At 44.0% G+C, this 23,347-nt stretch overlaps 1 pseudogene; it reads right to left on the bottom strand.

Moving 5' to 3' along the window:
- LOC115930172 (zinc finger protein 737-like) overlaps window positions 1-23,347 on the bottom strand; it is a 206,499-nt pseudogene that overhangs the window by 166,108 nt on the left and 17,044 nt on the right.

Here is a 23,347-nt window from a genome sequence, read left to right as displayed (position 1 = left end):
GCAGCCTCTCTTGCTACCCTTCAATCTCCCTGTCCTTCCAACTCCAGTTCTTTTTCCTCGCTAGTAGAGACAAAGGAGACACATTTTATCCGTGAACCCAAAACTCCGGCGCCAGTCTTAGACTCAGGAAGACAGTTTTCCCTTGGTGTTTAATCACTGTGGGGACGCCTGCCTGATTATTCACCCACATTTCATTGGTGTCTGATCACCGTGGGGACATCTGCCTTGGTCATTCACCCACATTCCCTTGGTGGCAAGTTAATTGCGGGGACGCCTGCTTTGGATGTTCACCCACATTGCAGCCCAGGACTGCTCACCACCCTCTTCTCCATGTCTCTACCTTTCTCTTTAAACTTACCTCCTTCACTATGGGCAACATTCCTCCCTCCATTCCTGCATCTTCTCCCTTAGCCTGTGTTCTTAAAAACTTAAAACCTCTTCAACTCTCACCTGACCTAAAACCTAAGCATCTTATTTTCTTCTGCAACACCGCTTGGCCCCAATACAAACTCTATAATGGTTCTAAATAGCCAGAAAATGGCACTTTTGATTCCTCCATTTTACAAGACCTTGATGATTTTTGTCAAAAAAGACAAATGGTGTGAGATGCCTGATGTCCAGGCATTCTTTTACACATTGGTCCCTCCCTAATCTGTTCCCAATGCGACTCATCCCAAATCCTCCTTCTTTCCCTCCCACCTGTCCCTTCAGTCCCAACCCCAAGCGTCACTGAGTCTTTTCTATCTTCCTTTTCTACAGACCCATCTGTCCTCTCCTCCCCAGGCTGCTCCTCGCCAGGCCAAGCCAGGTCCCAGTTCTTCATCAGCCTCCGTTCCCCCACCCTATGATCCTTTTATCACCTCCCCTCCTCACACCCGGTCTGGCTTACAGTTTCGTTCCATGACTAGCCCTCCCCCACCTGCCCAACAATTTCCTCTTAAAAAGGTGGCTGGAGCTGAAGCCATAGCCAAGGTTAATACTCCTTTTTCCTTATCTGACCTTTCCCAAATCAGTTAGCATTTAGGCTCTTTTTCATCAAATATAGAAACTCAACCCAGTTCATGGCCCATTTGGCAACAACCTTAGATGGTTTACCACCCTAGACCCAGAAAGGCCAGAAGGCCGTCTTATTCTCAATATGTATTTTATTACCCAACCCACTCCCAACATTAGAAAAGCTCCAAAAATTAGATTCTTGCCCTCAAACCCCACAATAGGACTTAATTAACCTTGCTTCAAGGTGCACAATAATAGAGAAGAGTTAAAATTACTTGCCTCTGCTGTGAGACAAAACCCAGCCACACCTCCAGCACACAAGAACTTCAAAATGCCTAAGCCACAGTGGTCAGGCATTCCTACAGGACTGCCTCCCTCAGGATCTTGCTTCAAGTGCCAGAAATCTGGCCACTGGGCCAAGGAATGCCTGCAGCCCGGGATTCCTCCTAAGCCATGTCCCATCTGTGCGGGACCCCACTGGGAATCAGACTGTCCAGCTCGCCTTGCAGCCACTCCTAGGGCCCCTGGAACTCTAGCCCAAGGCTCTCTGACTGACTCCTTCCCAGATATTCTTGGCTTAGCAGCTGAAGACTGACACTGCCTAATCACCTCAGAAGCCTCCTGGACCATCACAGATGCTTTAGGTAACTCTTACAGTGGAAAGTGAGTCCATACCCTTCTTAATCAATATGGAGGCTACCCACCCCACATTACCTTCTTTTCAAGGGCATGTTTCTCTTGCCTCCATAACTGTTGTGGATATTGACGGCCAGGCTTCTAAACCTCTTAAAACTCCCCAACTCTGATGCCAGCTTGGACAACATTCTTTTACGCACTCCTTTTTAGTTATCCCCACCTGCCCAGCTCCCTTATTAGGTCAAGACATTTTAACTAAATTATCTGCTTCCCTGACTATTCCTAGGCTACAACCACACCTCATTGCCATCCTTTTCCCCAGTTCAAAGCCTCCTTCACATCCTCCCCTTGTATCTCCCCACTTTAATCCACAAGTATAGGACAGGGAGTAGAGACTCCCTCCTTGGTGACAATTCATGCACCCCTTACCATCCCATTAAAACCTAATCACCCTTACCCCAAAGGATTAAAGCCTGTTATCATTTGCCTGTTACAGCATGGCCTTTTAAAGCCTATAAACTCTCTTACAATTCCCCCATTTTACCTGTCCAAAACCCAGACAAGACTTACAGGTTATTTCAGGTTCTGTACCTTATCAACCAATTGTCTTGCCTATCCACCCCTTGGTGTCAAAACCATATACTCTCCTATCCTCAGTACCTCCCTCCACAACCCCTCCATAACCCATTATTCTGTTCTGAATCTCAAACATGCTTTCTTTACTATTTCTTTGCACCCTTCATCCCAGCCTCTCTTCTCTTTCACTTGGACTGACGCTGACACCCATTAGGCTCAGCAAATTACCTGGGCTGTACTGCTGCAAGGCTTCACAGACAGCTCCCATTACCTCAGTCAAGCCCAAATTTCTTCCTCATCCATTACCTATCTCGGCATAATTCTTCATGAAAACACATGTGCTCTCCCTACCGATTGTGTCCAGCTAATCTCCCAAACCCCAACCCCTTCTACAAAACAACAACTCCTTTCCTTCCTAGTCATGGTTAGGTACTTCTGCCTTTGGATATCTAGTTTTACCATCCTGACTAAACCATTGTATAAACTCACAAAAGCAAACCTAGCTGACCCCACAGATCCTAAATCCTTTCACCACTCCTCTTTCCATTCCTTAAAAGCAGCCCTAGAAGCTACTCCCACACTAGCTCTCCTTAACTCATCGCAACCCTTTTCATTACATGCAGCCAAAGTACAGGGCTGTGTGGTCAAAATTCTTACACAAGAGCTGGGACTGTGTAGCCTTGTGTAGCCTTTCTGTCCAAACAACTTGACCTTACTGTTTTAGGCTGGCCCCCACATTATTCCTGATACCACAACTGGCCCACATGACTGTATCGCTCTGATCCACCTGACATTCACTCCATTTCCTCATATTTCCTTCTTTCCTGTTCCTCACCCTGATCACACTTGGTTTATTGATGGCAGTTCCACCAGGCCTAATTGCCACTCACTAGCAAAGGCAGGCTATGCTATAGTATCTTCCATATCTATCATTGAGGCTACCGCTCTGCCCCTCTGTGCTACCTCTCAGCAAACCAAACTCATTGCCTTAACTCAGGCCCTCAATCTTGCAAAGGGACTATGCATCAATATTTATACTGACTGTAAACATGCTTTCCATATCCTGCACCCCCATGCTGTTATATAGGCTGAAAAATGTTTCCTCACTATACAAGTGTCCTCCATTATTAATGCCTCTTTAATAAAAACTCTTCTCAAGGCGGCTTTACTTCCAAAGGAAGATGGAGTCATTCACTGCAAGGGCCACCAAAAGGCATCAGATCCCATCGCTTAAGACAATGCTTATGCTGATAAGGTAGCTTAAAAACCAGCCATCAAAAGGCATCAGATCCCATCGCTTAGGACAACGCTTATGCTGATAAGGTAGCTAAAAAGCAGCTAGCATTCCAACTTCTATCCCTCATGGCAGTTTTTCTCCTTCTTATCTGGTCACTCCCACCTACTCCCCCACTGAAACTTTCACCTATCAATCTCTTCCCACACAAGGCAAATGATTCTTAGACCAAGGAAAATATCTCATTCCAGCCTCACAGACCCATTCCATTCTGTAGTCATTTCATAACTTCTTCCATGTAGGTTACAAGCCGCTAGCCTGCCTCTTAGAACCTCTCATTTCCTTTCCATCATGGAAATCTATCCCCAAGGAAATCACTTCTCAGTGTTCCATCTACTATTCTACTACTCCTCAGGGATTATTCAAGCCCCCTCCCTTCCCTACACATCAAGCTCAGGGATTTACCCCTGCCCAGGACTGGCAAAGTGACTTTACTCACATGCCCTGATTCAGGAAATGAAAACACCCCTTGGTCTGGGTAAACACTTTCACTGGATGGGTAGAGGCCTTCCTGACAGAGTCTGAGAAGGCCACCATTGTTATTTCTTCCCTTCTATCAGACATAATTCCTCAGTTTGGCCTTCCCACCACTATACAGTCTGATAATGAACCAGCCTTTACTAGTCAAATCACCCAAGCAGTTTCTCAGGCTCTTGGTATTCATTGAAACCTCATACCCCTTACTGTCCTCAATCTTCAGGAAAGATAGAATGGATTAATGGTCTTTTCAGAACACACCTCAGCAAGCTCAGCCTCCAACTTAACAAAAAGGACTCTGTCAAGAATAGAGCCCCAAAACTCACCAACCAAACAAGTAATTACACTGAACCCCCTTGGACACTCTCTAATTGTATGTCCTGGGTCCTCCCAATTCTTAGTCCTTTAATACCTGTTTTGCTCCTTCTCTTATTCAGACCTTGTGTCTTTGGTTTAGTTTCTCAATTCATACAAAACTGCATCCAGGCCATCACCAATCATTCTATATGACAAATGCTCTTTTTAATAGCCCCACAATATTGCCCTTACTACAAAATCTTCTTTCAGCTTAATATCTCCCACTCTAGGTTCCCACGCCAACCCTAATCCTGCTTGAAGTGGCCCTGAGAAACATCCCCCATTATCTCTCCATAACACCCCACCAAAATTTTCACTGCCCCAACACTTCAACACTATTTTATGTTATTTTTCTTATTAATATAAGAAGACAAGAATCTCAGGTCTCTGAGCTGAAGCTAAGCGATTGTATCCCCTGTGACCTGCACATATACATCCAGATGGCCTGAAGTAACTGAAAAATCACAAAAGAAGTGAAAATGGCCTGTTTCTGCCTTAACTAATGAGATTACCTTGTGAAATTCCTTCTCCTGGCTCAGAAGCTCCCCCACTGAGCACCTTGTGACCCCCACCCCTGCCCACCAGAGAACAACCCCCTTTGACTGTAATTTTCCATTACCTACCCAAATCCTACAAAATGGCCCCACCCCTATCTCCCTTTGCTGACTCTCTTTTCGGACTCAGCCAGCCTGCACCCAGGTGATTAAAAAGCTTTATTGCTCACAAAAAGCCTGTATGGTGGTCTCTTCATATGGACATGTGTGACAACGCATACACATGTAATTTGATTGTGATACACATGCATTATTTATTTTTCAGTTGAAACTCAAGTTGACTTAAAGAGTACAAGCAGAATTGAAAATTGTCTAAATTTATAATACGTAAGTAAACCCAATAAACACAATAAACTGATGTTAAGAAACCTACACTGAGGCCGGGCTCGGTGGCTTAAGACTGTGCTCCCAGCACTTTAGGAGGCCAAGGCAGGCAGATCACTGAGGACAGGAGTTCAAGACCAGCCTGGCCAATATGGTGAAATGCGGTCTCTAATAATAAGGGAGGAGACCACCCCTCATATTATCTTATGCCCAATTTCTGCTTCCAAAGAAAGAAGAAGTAAAAACTAAAAGGCAGAAATGAAATCCACAAGCAGACAGCCTGGCACCAAAACCTGGGCCTGGTAGTTAAAGATCGACTCCTGACCTAATCGGTTATTTGTATAAGAAAAGCACTGTGAAGATCCCTGTCTTGTTCTGTTCTGTTCTAATTACCAGTGCATGCAGCCCCCAGTCATGTACCCCCTGCTTGTTCAATTGATCACGACCCTCTCATGCAGACCCCCTTAGAGTTGTGACCCCTTAAAAGGGACAGGAATTGCTCACTTGGGGAGCTTGGTTGTTGGAGATGTGAGTCTTGCCAAAGCTCCCGGCCTAATAAAGCCCTTCCTTCTTTAACTTGGTGTCTGAGGGGTTTTGTCTGCAGCTTGTCCTGCTACATTTCTTGGTTCCCTGACTGGGAAGCAAGGTGATTAAAGGACCATTGAGACAGCCACTTAGGCAGCTTAGGCCTGCCCTGTGAAGCATCCCTGCAGGGGACTCCGGCCAGCTTGAGCAACGCGGATCCTGAGAGTGCTCCCGGGTAGGCAATTGCCCCAATGGAATGCCTCACCAGAGCAGTGTGTGGCAGGTCCCCATGGAGGATCAATGCAGTGGCTGAACATCAGGAAGGAACTGGCACTTGGAATCCAGACATCTGAAACTTGGTAAGACTAGTCTTTGGAACTTGCCTACTCCATTTGAGTGGAAGCGTGGCCTGATCACCCATGACGTGCCCATACCAGCACTTAGGTTTTTTGTTTTTGAGTTGAGTTGAACTGCTTGATACTTAGGTTTTGGTTTTGACCTGGCTTGGATTTCTTGATACTCTGATTTTGGTTCTGATTCTGGTTTGGTGTAAACTGAAAAAGTGTGTGTGTGCCCTTTTTACCCGTTTTTGTTTTGTGGTGTGCATGTGGTGTAAGCGCGGTGTTTTGTCTTGAGGAAACATGGGTCAGGCACAAAGTAGGCCTACCCCACTAGGAACTATGTTGAAAAATTTCAAAAAGGGATTTAAGGGAGACTATGGAGTTACTATGACACCAAGAAAACTTAGAACTTTGTGTGAGATAGACTGGCCAGCATTAAAGGTGGGTTGGCCATCAGAAGGAAGCCTGAACAGGTCCCTTGTCTTGAAGGTATGGCACAGGGTAACCTACAAGCCAGGGCACCCAGATCAGTTCCTGTATAAAGATTCTTGGTTAGAGCTAGTTTTGGACCCCCCACAGTGGTTAAGAGGACAGGCAGCAGCAGTACTAGTAGCAAAGGGACAGTTAGTTAAGGAAGGTTCTCGCTCCACCTGCCGAGGGAAGTCAGCACCAAAAGCCCTGTCCGACCCAATACCAGAAGAATCATGGTCAGAATTGCAAGAGGAAGGGCTTCCCACTCCTGAGCCCATAGCACCCACACCTCCACCAGATAGCCACACTCCTAGACCACCCAGAGTAGACAAAAGAGGAAGTGAAGCCACGGGAGAAACTCCTCCCTTGGCAGCTCACTTATGGCCCAAGACTGGAATCCAAATGCCCCTGAGGGAGCAGTGATATACTGGGGTAGATGAGGATGGACACATGGTGGAAAGGCGTGACTTTGTGTATCAACCTTTCACCTCTGCTGACCTCATCAATTGGAAAAATAATACTGCTGCTTACACTGAAAAGCCTCAAGCTTTAATTGACTTGCTCCAAACTATTATACACACTCATAATCCTACTTGGGCTGATTGCCAACAGCTGTTCATGTACCTCTTTGATGAAGGGCTAAGGGTGCTCCGGGTGGCAACTAAGTGGCTAGAGGAGCACATCCCAGTGGATTATCAAAATCCCCAAGAATATATAAGAATTCAGCTGCCAGGAACAGACCCCCAATGGGACCTGAACTAGTGACCAGACATGGAGAGGCTAAGACGGTACCATGATGCATGAATAGAAGGTCTAAAGAAAGGGGCTTAAAAGGCTACAAATGTAAATAAGATCTCTGAGGTCATCCAAGAAAAAGAGGAGAGTCCAGCGCAATTCTATGAAAGACGGTGTGAGGCTTACAGTATGTACACTCATTTTGATCCAGATAGCCCTGAAAATCAGCACATGATCAACATGGCCTTAGTTAGTCAAAGCGTGGAAGATATCAGGAGAAAATTGCAGAAACAGGCTGGGCTTAAGTGTATGAATATCTCACAGTTACTGGAAATAGCCAATCAAGTGTTTGAATAGAGATGCAACAAGCCACAGAGAAAGCCGTAAGGAAGGTGAAAGCCAGGCCAGGCGAAACGCCAACTTACTGGCTGTGGCCATCAGGGGAATTCTGCCAAAAGGAGAGGGAAAGGGGGGTTCTGGGAAGAATACCCTGTCTAATCACCCACGCTTGCAATGTAACCAATGTGCCTATTGTAAGAAAATGGGACATTGGAAAAATAAGTATCCCCAACTGAAGGAAAAGCAACATGATTCAGAACAAAATACCTCAGATAAAGATGAGGGAGCTTTATTCAATCTGGCTGAAGGGCTATTGGACTGAAGGGGACCGGGCTTAATCACCCCTAAGGAGCCCACGGTCAGGATTACAATTGGGGGCAAAGACATTAAGTTTTTGGTTGATACAGGTGTTGAACATTTGGTATTGACCACCCCGGTCACCCCCTTGTCCAAGAAAACCATTGATATAATCCGAGCAACAGGAGTTTCTACTAAGTAGACTTTCTGTCTGCCACAGACCTACTCAGTGGCGAGACATGAAGTAGTTCACCAGTTCTTGTACATGCCTGGCTGTTCCTTGCCCTTGCTGGGAAGAGACTTGCTTAGCAAGCTGACAGCCACCATCTCCTTTACAAAACACGGCTCTTTACAGCTAAAGTTACTGGGAACAGGAGTTATCATTGTCCTTAAAGTCCCCTGGGAAGAAGAATGGGAAGAGATAAAACCAGCTGTAGCTGAGCATTGGTCTTGAGAATGGGCAGAGGATAATCGTCCAGGACTGGCGGCCAACCAAGCCCCCGTACTCATAGAAGTTAAGCCTGGGCCCAACTGATTAGACGAAAGCAGTATCCCTTCCCAGGGAAGCTCTCGAAGGAATCCGGGTTCATCTCAGCTGCTTGAAAGCCTATGGAATTATAGTTCTTTTCCAGTGTCCATGGAACACCCCCCTCCTGCCAGCTAAGCCAGGGACCAAGGACTTGACCAGTACAGGACTTGCGCTTGGTCAACCAAGCTACAGTGACTCTGCACCCAACAGTTCCTAACCCTTACACATTGTTAGGGCTGCTGCCAGCTGAGGACAACTGGTTTACCTGTCTGGACTTAAAAGATGCCATCTTTAGCATCAGAATAGCTCCTGAGAGCCAGAAGCTGTTTGCGTTTCAGTGGGAAGATCTAGAGTCAGGTGTCACTACTCAGTACACTTGGAACTGGCTTCCCCAAGGGTTCAAGAACTCCCTTACTATCTTCAGGGAGGCTCTGGCTTGAGACTTGCAAAAGTTTCCTGCTAAAGACCTAGGCTGCGTCTTGCTCCTGTACATGGATGACCTTCTGCTGGGACACTCCATGGCAGTTGGGTGCTCAAAAGGGTTGATGCCCTGCTTCAGCACCTGGAGGACTGTGGGTATAAGGTGCACAAGAAGAAATCTCAGATCTGCAGACAGCAGGTACACTACCTGGGATTCACTATTTGGAAAGGGGAGCGCAGCCTGGGGTCAGAAAGAAAGCAGGTCATCTGCAGCCTACTGGAACCTAAAACCAGAAGGCAAGTAATGGAATTCCTGGGAGCTGTGGGGTTTTGCAGATTATGGATTCCAAACTTTGCCGTGCTAGCCAAACCTTTGTATGGGGTTACATAGGAGGGCAACTGGGAGCCTTTTGAATGGGGGCCTCTACAACAGCAAGCCTTTTGTAAGTTAAAGGAAAAATTTACGTCGGTCCCAGCCCTAGGACTACCAGATTTGACAAAGCCTTTTGCACTCTATGTGTCAGAAAGAGAAACAATGGCAGTTGGAGTTTTAACCCAGACTGTGGGGTCCTGGCCAAGGCCAGTGGCCTATCTCTCAAAACAACTAGATGGGGCTTCCAAAGGCTGACCACCATGTCTAAGGGCCCTGGCAGCAACAGCCCTGTTAGCACAAGAAGCAGATAAACTAACCCTTGGGCCAAATCTGAATATAAAAGCCCCCATGCTGTGGTAACTTTGATGAATACCAAAGGACACCATCGGCTAACAAGTGCTAGGTTAACCAAGTACCAAAGCTTGTTATGTGAAATTCCCCACATAAACATTGAAGTCTGTAACACCCTAAATCCCGCCACCCTGCTCCCAGTATCAGAGAGCCCAGTCGAGCATAACTGTGTAGAGGTGTTGGACTCAGTTTATTCTAGCAGACCTGACCTTCGGGACCAGCCATGGGCATCAGTAGACTTGGAGTTATACGTGGATGGGAGTAGCTTCATCAACCCACAAGGAGAAAGATGTGCAGAATATGCAGTGGTAACTTTGGATGCTGTCATTGAAGCCAAACCATTGCCACAGGGCACTTCAGCCCAGAAGGCTGAGCTCATTGCTTTAACTCGGGCTCTAGAACTCAGTGAAGGTATAAGACTGTAAATATCTACATTGACTCTAGATATGCCTTTCTAACCCTCCAAGTGCATGGAGCATTATATAAGGAAAAGGGCCTGTTAAACTCTGGGGGAAAGGACATAAAATATCAACAAGAAATTCTACTATTATTAGAGGTAGTATGGAAACCTCAGAAGGTGGCAGTCATGCACTGCAGGGAATACCAGTGAGGCTCCACCTCAGTGGCCTTAGGAAACTCCCGAGCTGACTCAGAAGCTTGAAAAGCAGCATCTACCCCATACTGGGCATCGGTAGCAGCCCCCTTACTCCCTCAAATACCTGACCTGGTACCTACCTATTCTAAGAAAAAGACTTCTTCCACACAGAAGGGGGCAAGTAATAAAAGGAGGATGGATCAGACTGCCAGATGGGAGAGTAGCTGTGCAGCAGTTGCTGGGAGCCACAATTGTATTGGCCATGCATGAAACCACTCATCTAGGTCAAGAGTCATTTGAAAAATTGTTAGGCTGGTACTTCTAGATCTCACGCTTCCCAGCCCTTGCCAAAGCAGTAGCAAAACAGTGCGTTACTTGCTGACAGCACAATATGAGGCAAGGTCTCACTGTTCTGCCTGGCATACAAGCTTATGTAGCAGCTCCTTTTCAGGATCCTCAGGTGGATTTCACAGAAATGCTGAAATGTGCAGGTAACAAGTATTTGCTGGTTCTTGTGTGTACTTACTCTGGGTGGATGGAGGCTTATCCAACAAGAACTGAAAAGGCCCCCAAGGTAACCTGTGTGCTTCTCTGAGATCTTATTCCTAGGTTTGGACTGCCCTTATGAATCAGCTCAGATAATGGGCCGGTGTTTGTGGCCGACTTGGTACAGAAGACAGCAAAGGCATTAGGAATCACTTGGAAGCTACATGCCACCTACCGACCTCAGAGTTCTGGAAAGGTCGAGCCAATGAATCGGACTATCAAAAATAGTTTAGGGAAAGTATGTCAGGAAGCAGGATTAAAGTGGATACAGGCCCTTCCTATGGTATTGTTTAAAACTAGATGCACTCCTTCTAAGAAAACAGGATACTCCCCTTATGAAATACTGTATCACAGACCTCCTCCTATACTTTGGGGGCTTCCAGGCATTCCCTGAGAGTTAGGTGAAATTGAATTACATTGACAGCTACAGGCTTTAGGAAAAATTACACAAACAATCTCAACTTGGGTAAATGAGAGATGTCCCATCAGCTTATTCTCCCCAGTTCACCTTTTCTCTCCAGGTGATTGCATTTGGATCAAAGACTGCAACATAGACCCTTTGAGGCCACGGTGGAAAGGACCTCAGACCGTCATCCTGACCACCCCCACAGCTGTAAAGGTAGAAGGACTCCCAGCCTGGATCCACCACAGCTGTGTGAAACCTGCAGCCGCTGAAACCTGGGAGGCAAAACCGAGCCCGGACACCCCCTACAAAGTGACTCTGAGGAGGACGACAAGCCCTGCTCCAGTCACACCCGGAAGCTGACTGGTCTATGCATGGCCAAAGCATGAGGAGGATCATCGTGGGACTCATCTTCCTTATACTTTGGGCTTGTATAGTAAAAACTTCCACTGATTTTCCCCACATGGAGGACTGCTCTCAGTGTATACATCAGGTTACCAAGGTCGGGCAACAAGTTAAAACAATCTTTCTGTTCTATAGTTACTATGAATGTCTAGGTACTTTAAAAGGAACATGCTTATATAATGACACTCAGTACAAGGTATGTAACCCAGGAAACGACTGGCCAGATGTGTGTTATTACCCCTCTGAGCCTCCCATGTCCACAGTTTTTTAACAAAGATTAAGGACTGAAGTCTGGTGGGGACTCATAAATGATACAAGTAAAGTATTGGCCAGAACAGAAGAAAAAGGGGTGCCCAAACGCATAATCTTGAGATTTGATGCCAGTGCTGTCATTAATAGCAATAAGTTAGGAAAGCAAGGTGGCTCTTTTAGTTGGGAAAAAGGCTATATGACTGAAAAAAAGTACATTTGTCATGAATTAGGACTGTGTGGCAATGAATGTGGATACTGGTCTTGTGTCACTTGGGCAACTTGGATAAAAAATGAAAAGGATCCAGTCCACTTTCAGAAAGGAAAAAATAGCCTTTCCTGTATTAAGGGAAAATGTAACCCCACAGAGCTAGTAATAACGAATCCCCTTGATCCTCACTGGAAAAGAGAGGAGTGTGTGACCTTAGGAATTGACGGGTCTGGACGGGATCCTCAAGTAAATATCTTAGTTTGAGGAGAAGTTTACAAACGCTCTCCTGAGACAGTGTTTCAAACTTCCTATGATGAACTAAATGTACCAAAAATTCCCAGAAAAACAAGAAATTTGTTTTTGCAATTATCTGAGCACATAGCCCAGTCTCTCAATATCACTTCATGTTATGTGTGTGGAGGAACTGTAATGGGAGATCATTGGCCATGGGAAGCCCAAGGATTAGTACCTATAGACCCAGTTCCTGTTGAATTCCTGGCTCAAAAGAATCACCCTGATAATTTCTGGGCCCTAAAAGCCTCAATTATTGGACAATATTGCATAGCTAGAGGAGGAAAATAATTCACTCATCCCGTAGGACAACTTATTTGTCTGGGACATAAACTGTATAATGGTACCACAAAAACAGCCACTTGGTACAGTTCAAATCACACAGAAAGGAATCCATTTAGTAAATTCCCAAAGTTGCAAACCGTGTAGACCCACCCAGAGTCCCACCAGGACTGGACAGCCCCCACTGGATTATACTGGATATGTGGGCATAGAGCTTATGCCAAATTACCCAACCAGTGGGCAGGTAGTTGTGTTACTGGCACTATTAAACCATCTTTCTTCCTGTTGCCCATAAAGACAGGTGAACTCCTGGCTTCCCTGTCTATGCTTCTCATGAAAAGAGAAGCATAGCCATAGGGAATTGGCAAGATGATGAATGGCCCCCTGAGAGAATCATACAATATTATGGGCCTGCTACTTGGGCACAGTACGGCTCGTGGGGATACTACAACCCCATTTACATGCTCAACTGAATGATATGGTTACAAGCTGTCTTAGAAATAGCCATTAATAAAACTGGCAGAGCCTTGACTATTCTGGCCTGGCAAGAAACTCAGATGAGAAATGCTACGTATCAAGATAGATTGGCTCTCAACTACTTACTAGCAGCTGAAGGAGGGGTCTGTGGGAAATTTAACCTTACTAATTGAGGTCTACACATAGATGACCAAGGGCAAGTAGTTGAAGACATAGTTAGAGATATGACAAAACTGGCACATGTGCCTGTGCAAATGTGGCATGGATTTGATCCTGGTGCCAAGTTTGGAAAATGGTTTCCTGTGCTAGAAGCATTTAAAACTGTTATAATAAGAGTTATAATAGTAATAGGAACCTGCTTACTGCTCCCTTGTTTGCTACCTGTACTTCTTCAAATGATAAAAAGCTTCATTGCTACCTTAGTTCACCAAAATGTTTCAGCACAAGTGTACTATTTGAATCACTATCGATCTGCCTTGCAAGAAGACATGGGTAGCCAGAATGAAAGTGAGAACTCCCAGTACTGAGATTCTCAAAGGGGGGGAATAGGGAGGAGACCACCCCTCATATTGTCTTATGCCCAATTTCTGCCTCCAAAGAAAGCAGTAAAAACTAAAATGCAGAAATGAAATCCATAAGCAGACAGCCCTGACCTAATCAGTTATTTGTATAAGAAAAGCACTGTGAAGATTCCTGTCCTGTTCTGTTCCATTCTAATCACCAGTGCATGCAGCCTCCAGTCACATACCCTCTGCTTGCTCAATTGATCACAGCCCTCTCACATGGACCCCATTAGAGTTGTAAGCCCTTAAAAGGGACAGGAATTCCTCATTTGGGGAGCTCAGTTGTTGGAGACGTGAGTCTTGCCAAAGCTCCTGGCTGAATAAAGCCCTTTCTTCTCTAACTTGGTGTCTGAAGGGTTTTGTCTGCAGCTTGTCCTGCTACAATAATAATACAAAAATTAGCTGGGCTTTCATGCATCTGTATTCTCAGCTACTTGGGAGGCTGAGGCAGAAGAATGGGTTGAACTCGGAAGGCAGATGTTGCAGTGATTTGAGATTGTGCCAGTAAACTTTAGCCTGGGTGACAGAGCGAGACTTTATCTCAAAGCAAAAAAAAAAAGTAACCTACCCTGAAGAAACTCACTAACATAGCATTGTGGGAAGTTGGGGACCCCAAATGGAGGGACCGGCTGGAGTTGCAGCAGAGGAACATAAACTGTGAAGATTTCATTTTAATATGGACATTTATCACTTCCCAAATAATACCTCCATAATTTCTTATGCCTATCTTTATTTTAATCTCTTAATCCTGTTATCTTCATAAGCTGAGGCTGTACATCACCCCAGGACCAGTATGATAATTGTGTTAACTGTACAAATTGATTGTAAAACATGTGTGTTTGAACAATTATGCAATCAGTGCACCTTGAAAAAGAACAGAATAACAGTGATTTTTAGAGAACAAGGAAAGACAACCATAAAGTCTGACTGCCTGTGGGGTTGGGCAAAAAGAGCCATATTTTTCTTCTTGCAGAGAGCCTATAAACGGATGTGCAAGTAGGGAAGATATCACTAAATTCTTTTCCTAGCAAGGAATACTGATATTAATACTCTGGGAAAGGAATTCATTCCTGGGGGGAGGTCTATAAATGGCCTCTTTGGGAATGTCTGTCCTATGCAGTTGAGATAAGGACTGAGATATGCTCTGATCTCCCACAGTACCCTCAGGATTACTAGGATTGGGAAACTACACCCTGGTAAATTTTTGGTCAGACCGGTTCTCTGCTCTCAAATCCTGTTTTCTGTTAAGATGTTTATCAAGAAAATACGTGCACCACAGAACATAGACCCTTATCAGGAGTTCTGATTTTGCCCTTGTCCTGTTCCCTTAGAAACATGTGATCTTTGTTCTGCTTTTTGCCCCTTGAAGCATGTGACCTACTCCCTGTTCATACACCCCCTCTCCTTTTAAAATCCTTAATAAAAACTTGCTGGTTTTAAGGCTCAGGTGGGCATCACAGTCCTACTGATATACGATGTCACCCCTGGTGGCCCAGCTGTAAAATTCCTCTCTTTGTACTCTTTCTCTTTATTTCTCAGCTGGCTAACACTTATGGAAAATAGAAAGAACATATGTTGAAGTATTGGGGGTGGGTTTCCCCAATAACTGGTGTGCCAATGTTGTTTTCTTTTTCCTAAGTGCATGTGGGAACCCAATTCCCTTTGGTAGGTGTGGAGAAATGTTCATTGGTCCAGTCCACAGAAATGCTTGTTTGACTCCCTGACGATTGGTGAGTTGTCTGTGTATTGTCTGCGGTAACTATGGGTCATATGGAGTCTAAACATTTTGCTTGTCTCTGCTATACTAAACTCCTGTTAAAACTTGGTGGAGTTCTGGTGCCCAAGGAAAATCTGGTCACCCTATTCAGGGCAGTGGAAGAATACTGTCCTTGGTTTCCTGAAAAGGGAATGTTAGATGTGGAACTATGGGATCATGTTGGTGCAAAATTCTGGGAACTGGTCCTGACAGGAAATTATGTTGCCATCACTGTTGGGGTGATTGGGACTTGGTACATGGTGTCCTAATGACATACCAATCCTGTGACCCCCTGCAGTTACCACAATTTTCTAAATCTGGCAACCCTCTACCTCTTCCTCAGCTTTCCTCTCCCACTCAGCCTTCATTATCTGCTCAGCCTCTCCCTTTGCCTACTCCTCCCTGACCTGACAATGTTGAGAATTCAATACCTAACTCCAGTGACTTTGGCTTAACATCTCCCCTGATGATCTTATTTCTTTTCATGAAGAGCCGGTACTTGTAGCTCCCGTGGCCACAACTTGGACAGCCAGGACCATATCTATGCTAACTGTTCCCTCTTCAAACGTTTGCAGGCTTTGCCTCCAGAGACCCCTAATGGCTCCAGGACCAAACTATAATTTACCTGTAATTCTGTAGGCCCTCTCCCGTCCACCACAGCTCCTCACCCTCCTGTCATTTTGGTCCCTCAACCAGTCACTTTGCCATCCACTCAGCCTGCTTGTCTATGCCCTTCTTCATGCAAGGACACTTCTGCCACTCTAGTAGCACAGGACTGGGACAATAATCATATGCTTCTGGCTCTTCTGCTCCCCCAGTGCCCCTTTCTCACACTCTCATACCAGTCTGACCTCCTCAACCTCAGTTTCCCTCATCTGCACATACTTTTCCTGTCACTTCTATGCCAACTCCGTCTTATGTGCCTGTTCTTGAAACTTTCATGCAACACTTTCATGCAACACTTATTACACCAGAACAAAGAAACAAGTGGATTAGAGATGTAGGCTTATCTGGTCATGCTGGAACCTCCTGATGCTCAAGGGGTACAAGTGCTTCGGTATGCACTGCTCAATCTTACCTTTTTAAAATAATTCAAGGATCCCTGTATTCAGTATGGTCCTCCTTCTCCATATGTTAAAATGGTATTACAGACTCTTGTACTGAGGTCATTTTGCTTCCTTTAGACTGGGACTTTTTGGCAAAAGCTGTTCTAACTGCATCTCAGCATTTACAATTCTGTACCTGTTGGTCAGAGGAGGCCCATCTGCAGGCTCAAGTAAATTGGGCTGATGGCATTCTAATTGCTCAGGCTCAGCTCACAGGCTCTGATAATTACTCTGACACTAGCATTCAATTAGGCTTTGATGCTCTCACCATGGAACAAGTAACAAAGTTGTGTATGAGAGTTTGGGATAAATTACACACCCCAGGCCAAGCTCCTGTTTCATTTACTAGTGTTAAACAGGGTCAGAATTATACCCTCATTTTTTTGGCTAAATTACAAGATGCTGTTGAAAAATCTGTCTCTCATGAGCATGCTCAAGGTATTCTCCTTCATATGTTAGCTTTTGAGAATGTGAACCATGAATGTAAAATTGCCATGTGTTCCATCCAATGACAAAATTTTCCTGATCATGAGGTGTTGCCTGCATATATTAAAGCTTAGGAAAGCATTGGATCAGAGACCCACAAAGCTATTCTGTGGGCACAGGCCATGAAGGATGGCAATCAAACTGTCTCAACTTATTCTTTTCTTGGAGCCTGTTAAAAACTTAAAAGCAGCCAAGCCGGCTCAACAAACACAGTCAAATTCTCCTACTACTGTTTGCCCATGTTGTCATAAAGATAAACATTGGGCAAGTACTCGCCCCTCTAAGTCTGATATAGATGCAAATCCCTTGCCACAGAACCAGGGAAATGGGAAGTGGGGCCAGTCCCAGACCCCAATATCAAATGGGACACCTCAGACTCAGATCAATGTTGCATTTCCACTTCAAGTGGTCCCAACGTAGCCCCCAGCACAAACAAATTTACCTACAGCCAACCCAAATGGGTCCCATCTTCTTCTGTCTCAGTACAGTGCTTGTCTACCTCCACAGTAGGGGTCAGGGTGGTCGATTTCTGTATTACCATTCCTCTAAATTTACTACCTAATTCTTTGCCTTTAATTGTCCCCACAGGGGTCACTGGCCCTTTATCTCAAGGTTCGGTGGGCCTGGTGTTATGCAGGGTATCCACCTCTGCTAAAGGTATCATAGTTCATACTGGTCTCATTAATTCTGATTCCTCTGATGAGATTAAACTTATGGTGTCTGCCAAGGTTCCTGTTTCCATTCCGGCCAGTGAGTCAATTGCTTAATTACTTTCACTACCTAATATTGTTTAAACAAAGGAGATAAGACACGGGGCCCTGGGATGGGCTCTGGTGGTGAAAAAGCCACTTATTCGATTAACGTAATTTCTAAACAATGGCCCACCTGCACCATACGCCTTCAAGGAAAAAAGTTTCAGGGCCTAGTAGATACTGGGGCTGACGTTTCTATTATTTCCTCTAATTTATGGCCTTCCTCTTGACTTAAACATCCCACTAACATGGGACTAGTAGGTGTTGGAAAAGCTGATGAAGTTCACCAGAGCACATTTATCTTGGCTTGCACTGGCCCTGATGGTCAAAAGGGTGCAATTCAGCCTTATATCATGCCAATCCCCATTAATCTTTGGGGTAGAGATTTGTTTGCACAAGAGGGAGCTGAAATTAATATTCAGCATAACTCTTATAGTGCTCCCAGTCAACATATAATGGAAAACATGGGGTTTGTTCCCAGACTCGGTCTCAGTCCAAAACACGAAGGAATTGCTAAACCTCTTCAAGTTACTGTAAAAGAAGACAGGGCTGGTTTAGGTTCTCCTTTTTAATGGCACCCACTGCCATGCCTCCTAATCCTATTCCTTTACAATGAAAATCTAAAACACCTGTTTGGATTGATCAGTGGCCACTCTCTAAAAAAAACTGAAGGCTTCAACTCAATTGGTTTCTGAACAGTTACAACTTGGAAATGTGGAATCTTCTCTTTCCCCCTGGAGTTCTCCTGTGTTTCTAGTAAAAAAGAAATCAGGCAAGTGGTGGATGGTAACTAATTTAAGGTCCATTAATGCTGTAATTAAACCTATGGGAGCCACCCAAGCTGGCATGCCTGCCCCTGCTTTAATACCTAAGAATTTCCTCTCATAGTTATTGATCTTAAAGTATTTTTATTGCTTTACATAAATTGGATTGTGAAAATTTGCCTTTCCTGTACCATCTATCAACAATCAGGAGCCTGTAGCTCATTATCAATGGAGAGTACTTCCTCAGGGAATGCTGAATAGCCCTACCATCTGCCAGCTTTATGTTGGACAGGTGCTTTCACCAGTTCGAGCTCAATTTCCCCAGGCCTATATGCTTCATTATATTGATCATATATTAATTTCTGCCCCCACTGATAAAGAATTAATTGACTGTTATCAATTTTTGAGCCACCATGTCACTGAGGCTGGATTACACATCACTCAAGATAAAATTCAAAAGACCACTCCTGCTCAATATTTAGGAATGGTGGTCAATAAAGAATATATTCAACCTCAAAAAGTTCAGATTAAGAGAGATTCTTTGAAAACTTTAAATGATTTCCAAAAACTTTTGGGTAACATTAATTATTTAAGATCTACCTTAGGCATTCCAAAATATGCACTGTCTAACTTGTTTTCTACACTGTGTGGAGATTCCAATCTCCACAGTCTCAGGACTTTGACCCCTGAGGCTTCACTGGAACTGTAATTCATGGAAGAAAGAATCCAAACTGCCCTGTTGTCTAGGGTACAGCCATCTCAGCCTTTTCAGCTTCTGGTTTTTGCTTCATTGCGCTCCCCTACTGGGCTAATTGTTCAACATAATGATTTAGTGGAGTGGTGTTTTCTTCCTCATTCTGTGTCAAAAACTTTGTCTGTTTATCTGGACCAAATAGCCAACCTAATTGGACAAGCTCGGTGTAGATCACTTAAAATTTCTGGATTTGATCCAAATTTATTGTGGTTCCTTTAAATTGGCTTAAAGTTCAGGCCGCTTTTCAACATTCCATACTGTGGCAAATTCACTTGACTGATTTTATCTGTGTTATTGTCAATCACTATCAAAAAAATTGTTTGATTTTATAAAAATGACTTACTGGGTGGTCCCTCAATTGACCAAAGATCAGCCCATTCCTGAGGCCGTTACAGTGTTCACTGATGGCTCCAGTAACGGAAATGCTGGTTATGTGTGTCCTGCAGACAAGCTTATTTCTACGCCTTACACATCTGCTCAAAAGGCAGAGTTAATTGCTGTAATTATTGCCTTACAGGATTTCCCCCAACTGTTAAATATTGTCTCTGATTCTGTTTATGTTGTACATGCCACTAAAAATATAGAAATCGCTACTATCAAACATATTGATAATTCTGAATTGGCTTTTTTTATTTTCAAGTTTACAACAGGTGGTTCGCCAGTGTAGACACCCTTTCTATACTACACATATCAGATCTCATACCACTTTACTGGGACCCATGCCTGCTGGTAATCAAAAGGTTGACTGGTCTCTTTTGCAAACCAAGAAGCTCAGAGTTCCATAATCTCACTCATGTCAATGCTACTGGATTAAAAGATAAATCTGCTCTCACCTGGAAAGAGGCTAAGCTTATTATCCACTGCTGCCCTCAGTGCCAAGTTTTTGTACTTCCAAATCAGGAATCTGGCATTAATCCCAGAGGCCTAACTCCTAATGACTTATGGCAAATGCATGTGACTCATGTTAGCTCCTTTGGCAGACTTTCATATATGCATGTTTCTGTAGACACCTTTTCAGGCTTTATCTGGGCTACTTGCCAAACAGGGGAAGGCATGGCCTATGTTAAAAGACACAAGTATTCTTGCTTTGTAGTTATGGGGCTTCCACATCAGATAAAAACAGACAACACCCCTGGATATGTAAGTCTTTTGATTTATTTATGCAACAATGGGGAATTTCCCATATTACCGGAATCCCTTACAATCCTCAGGGACAGACTGTGGTGGAACAGGCCAATTGCACTTTAAAAACTCAATTGTCCAAACAGTCTGAGCAACAAAAGCATAATTTAACCACTCCCCACTCCCAATTACATTTAGCATTGTTTACTTTAAACTTTCTAAATGTTCCTAAAGACAACTCTGACTGCAGCTGAATGCCATTATACAGGCAAAAAATTCTCCCTAAATGAAGGCAAGCCAGTATTATGGAAAAACTCCCAAACCAATACCTGGGAACCTGGAACAATTATAACATGGGGAAGAGGGTATGCTTGTGTTTCACCAGGAGATCAATCCCCTGTCTGGGTGCCCACTGAGAGACTCAAACTTCATGTGAATAGTGACAAAGAAAGCCACAGGGAAAAGACATCCAAGTCAGAGACCGCCCTCATATCTGATGAGATCTCTGCCGACTTCTCAAAAACAGGCATGCCAAATCAAAATGGGTCTGGTTCAATCCTCCCTAATGGCAACGGAGACCCCTCTAATTAATCCCACTTCTCCTAAACCTAAAAATCTCACCATTTCTATTAGCCTGAAAATAACATCCCTCTGTTCTTCTCTTCCTCCTTCAGCACTGGATCTTGCTTACAATAGGTTTTATTCAATAATTCTCCTTAAACTTTCTGTCTCATCAGTTTCCCCTCAAAATGATTTACCTGCTACAAAAAATTATTCTTATTGGGCTTATGTGCCTTTTCTTCCACTTATTTGACCTCTCACCTGGATGAATGCTCCTGCAGAAATCTATACTAATGATAGTGTGTGGATACATGGAGCTACAGATGACCATTGCCCTGCTCAACCAGGAGAAGAAAGCACTGAATTTAATGTTACCATGGGTTACAAATACCCTCCTCTGTGCCTTGGACATGCACATGTAGATGGTTGCATCCATCTACAAGCTCAAATCTGGGCTGCTTTTCTTCCGGAGAGATTAGCTACAAGAGAACAGGGTGATCTCCGGCCTCTCTCTTTCTCCTTTAAGACAAATGAAAGGGGGAGTAATAGGAGATACCCCGAACTTTCACTATAAACCTGTAGGAAAACCATGTCCTAAAAATTTTGAGGGTCCATCTAAAATTTTAATTTGGGAAGATTGTGTTAACTCACATGCAGTAGTATTAAAAAATGACGCATATGGTTTAGTAATAGGCTGGGCACCAAAGGGCTATTTAAAAAACAATTGCTCCTCTGGTGGAAGGGAATGCCTGGAGGCTACTTATTTTATTTCTTATTGGGAGGACGATGATCATCGTTCTACTTTACATAGGAAGTTCAGCTCATTCTTTCCCTTAAAATGGAAAGATAAGGGCATTACCCCTCCGAGGCCTCATATGATATTCCCCATTCTGAGCCTGGAACACTCAGAACTTTGGAAATTGGCTATTGCCATGTCTGGACTGTGAGTATGGGAAGGGGAAACTTTTCTGTCTGTTATCCCCACTACTGCCCCTTGCATCCATGACTCTGAACCCCATGATAAATCCCCTTTGAACCCTTTTCCTCTTTTTGATGCTGATCCTCCTTTATGGGACTCCAATTGGCATTATGATAATTCTTCTTGACCCAGGTATGCCTCTCTACTTCCTCAGCTTCCCTGGGCACCTCAGATTGCTTCTTTATGGCAGACAACATTGGGCATTGCCACCACCTCTCCTCTCCCTCAGTATCAATGTTCTGCTTTGTCTACCTCCAGCCTGACTATTCCTATACAAAGTTGAGTTAAGCCTCCTTACATGCTGTTAGTGGGAAATATCAAAATTTGGACACACAATCAAACTGTCCAATGCATTAATTGTCATTTATACACTTGTGTTAACTCCCATTTTGACTCCAGGAGGAGTGTAATGTTGCTTCGAGCTCGAGCAGGAATCTGGATTCGGTAACTTTACCCAGACCTTGGGAATCTTCCCTCTCAGTATATTTAATGAATGGAGTGTTACAAAGAATTCTGAAGAAATCTAAGAGATTTGTTTTCACTTTAATCACTGTGATCATGGGCCTATTTATAGTCACTGCACTGGCCACCACTGCCGGAGTGGCATTACACCAATCTATTCAAACGGCTCATTTTGTTAATCTTTGGCAAGCAAATTCCACCCAAATGTGGAATTCTCAACAAGGCATTGATCAAAAATTATCTAATCAAATTAATGATTTAAGACAACCTGTTCTTTGGCTTGGAGATCAGCTAGTGACTCTTGAACATTGCATGCAATGTTGGTACATTTATATAAAAAGAAAGGGAGAGATAGTGTGGGAAGTCAGGGATGCCGCACAGAGGGACCAGTTGGAGTCACAGCAGAGGAACATAAATTGTGAAGATTTCATTTTAATATGGACATTTATCACTTCCCAAATTATACGTTCATAATTTCTTACACCTGTCTTTATTTTAATCTCTTAATCCTGTTATCTTCATAAGCTGAGGATGTACATCACCTCAGGACCAGTATAATTGTGTTAACTGTACAAATTGATTGTAAAACATGTATGTTTGAACAATATGCAATCAGTGCACCTTGAAAAAGAACAGAATAACAGCAATTTTTAGGAAACAAGGGAAGACAACCATAAGGTCTGACTGCCTGTGGGGTTGGGCAAAAAGAGCCATATTTTTCTTCTTGCAGAGAGCCTATAAATGGGTATGCAAGTAGGGAAGATATCACTAAATTCTTTTCCTAGCAAGGAATACTGATATTAATACACTGGGAAAGGAATTCATTCCTGGGGGGAGGTCTATGAACAGCCACTGTGGGAATGTCTGTCCTATGTGGTTGACATAATGACTGAGATATGCCCTGGTCTCCCACAGTACCCTCCGGATTACTAGGATTGGGAAATTACACCCTGGTAAATTTTTGGTCAGACCAGTTCTCTGCTCTCGA

Source organism: Gorilla gorilla, chromosome 20 (assembly GCF_029281585.2).
Source record: "Gorilla gorilla gorilla isolate KB3781 chromosome 20, NHGRI_mGorGor1-v2.1_pri, whole genome shotgun sequence".
Classification (NCBI taxonomy): Eukaryota; Metazoa; Chordata; class Mammalia; order Primates; family Hominidae; genus Gorilla; species Gorilla gorilla.
Note: the sequence above shows the minus strand (reverse complement) of the source record. Positions and strands in the feature narration are given on the sequence as shown.